Source organism: Drosophila gunungcola, unplaced genomic scaffold (genome assembly GCF_025200985.1).
Source record: "Drosophila gunungcola strain Sukarami unplaced genomic scaffold, Dgunungcola_SK_2 000061F, whole genome shotgun sequence".
NCBI lineage: Eukaryota > Metazoa > Arthropoda > Insecta > Diptera > Drosophilidae > Drosophila > Drosophila gunungcola.
In genome coordinates, this window is record NW_026453224.1 from 394,888 (window position 1) to 397,676 (window position 2,789).

The window sequence follows — 2,789 nt, forward strand, 5'->3', positions numbered from 1 at the left end:
ACGGAACCGATAACAACTGGAGACCGATCGATTTGGCGGAGAGTGACCATACAACAGAGAGTCACACGAGAGAATATCGATAACACCGATAACGACTGGAGTCCGATCGGCACGACGTAGAGTGACCATCCGACGGAGAAGACAAATCACGGAGATCGAGAAAATCATCGGGGGAACGTCTGGGCGGGAATTCAAAAATCTACGGGGGAAACGTCTGGGCGGGAGATTCAAAAATCTGGAAGGATGATCGGAACTCAAGAAGGAGCTGTGAGCGTCGTGGGAACCGTCTGGAGGAGCGAGTCGACTAGAAGACTACAAGCAAACGAGGACAAGTACGAGGAAAAGACACGTGGAGGGAAGGATGTGGAGTATACCAAGGCAGAGAGAACAGCGAGTCTCTTTTTTATTCCCGAAGTAAGGGGAGAATGTGAGGAGTTGAATAACTCCCCACAGGTTAAGAAGCAAGCAGAGTAAGCGCATGCAAGCAGTGGCCTACCAGTTACCAGTTACGCGGCGAATTCGCCCGTAGTAACGGTAGTGCGGAGAGAGAGAGAGTGGTGCACGGAGCACCAGACAAGGACAAGGAGAGTCCGAGAGGGACAGCAATAGAAGAGAGCGAAAGGCGAAAGGCCGTGGGCAGAAGGAAGTAACGGCACGGCACCGGACTTTGGACCATGATATTGGTGCCGTGCGCAGAGGGCGAATGGTCGAACGGTAAAACCGTGGACTTTGGACCAGGAGGCAAGGAGACGCCGATAATTAGCGGTAAATGGAGGCCTATATAAACCGGCCGAGCGCAGGAAGCTGGATCAGTCGATTTCTACCAAGTCAACAAGTAACAGTCATCAAGTGAACCAGTAACCAGTGGAACAACGTGAAGGAGCAAGTAAAGCCGTGCGGAGTCATCAAGGAAACAAGATCGCTACGTCGAGACGTTCGGGACTTGGAGCTAAAGTCTCCGAATTGAGACACAGGTAGCTGAGGTCCTTACGGCATCACATTTCATATTCAAGCCGGACCCTGAATGGCGCGGGAAAGAACTATTTAACCAGCGAAAAGGAATGCCTGGCAATCGTGTGGGCAATCCGGAAGCTCAAACCATACTTGGAAGGATACCACTTCAAAGTGGTGACGGACCATATGGCGCTTAAATGGTTGAACAGCATCGAAAGTCCCTCAGGAAGAATAGCGAGGTGGGGCCTGGAGTTGCAGCAGTATGATTTTGAAATATCATACAGGAAGGGGCAGCTTAACGTGGTCGCTGATGCACTGTCAAGACAGCCTCTACCAGAAGCCTTTAGGCTAACCAAAGAAACTCCGGAGGACACGCAGGGAACATGTAGCTGGATCAAGGATATGTGTGAGAAGATTAACACACAGCCACAGATGTTTCCGGACTACATCATGGAGGGAGGCGCGTTATACAGGCATATCCCGCACAGAGCAGGCAGCGAAGACGTGGCAGCATGGAAGCTCTGTGTCCCACGGGGGCTGAGGGAAACAGTCCTGAAGGAGAATCACGACTCACCAGCCGCTGGACACGTGGGAAGTCGGAAAACGATTACAAGGCTGGCGGCTCGATATTACTGGCCAGAAATGAATAGGGACGCCCGAGCACACGTACGGAAATGCGAGACATGCCTCAAATACAAGCCTAACCAGATGCAGGCAGCTGGGAAGATGCTGACGCAAATACCCGAAGAACCATGGGCAACTGTATGTGCAGACTTTGTCGGACCATTGCCCAGGTCGAAGCATGGCAACCAGATGCTGCTAGTGCTGATAGATAGGTTCTCAAAGTGGACAGAATTGGTGCCACTGCGAGCAGCAACGGCAGAAACACTTCAAAAGGCGTTCCGAGAAAGAGTCATCGCTAGGTTCGGAGTCCCGAAGGTGGTAATAACGGACAATGGAGTTCAGTTTGCCAGTCGCGCATTCAAAAAATTCCTCAACGAAATGGGCATTAAGCAACAATTCACAGCACCATATACACCGCAGGAGAATCCGACGGAAAGAGCAAACCGAACAGTTAAAACCATGATAGCGCAGTTTGCGGGACAGAACCAAAGGAATTGGGACGAGAAGTGGCCGGAGATTATGCTAGCGGTAAATTCAACACTCCCCGGGTTTCCTCACGCAGGCTCGAGAGCCTCGACTGCCCAGCGCCCTGTACGACAGGGAAACCATCGGCACAGGAAAGCAGACGGAAACGCCTGAAGATAAGGCCAATAAGATGAAGGAGATCTTCGAAATTGTGCGCAGGAACATGGAGAAGGCTGCTCAGGACCAAGCCAGGCAATTCAATCTACGAAGGAGGCAATGGAATCCAACAATAGGGGACACGGTCTGGGCGAGGGAGCACCATTTGACAAAGGCAGCCGAGGGTTTCGCGGCAAAGCTAGCGCCGAAATATGACGGACCGTACACGGTAATAGATTTCGTCTCATCAGTCATTTGTAAAATCCGCCACAAGGATACACAAAAAGAACGAACCGTCCACGTCAGTGATCTTAAGCAACAAACACAAGAACTCGGTACAGACAAGCAAGGACAACACGAGCATGCAACGACAAAAAGTGCGGACTATAGCGTCGGAATAAGCCAGAGTCTATATAGACCGCAGGGTAGCACAAGCATGCAACGACAAAAAGCACAGACTATAGCGTCAGGCATAAGCCAGAGTCTATATAGACCGCAGGAACACACGAGCATTCAACGACAAAAAGTGCGGACTATATCGTCGGGCACAAGTACCAGAGTCTATATAGAACGCAGGAAACAGGGAGGCA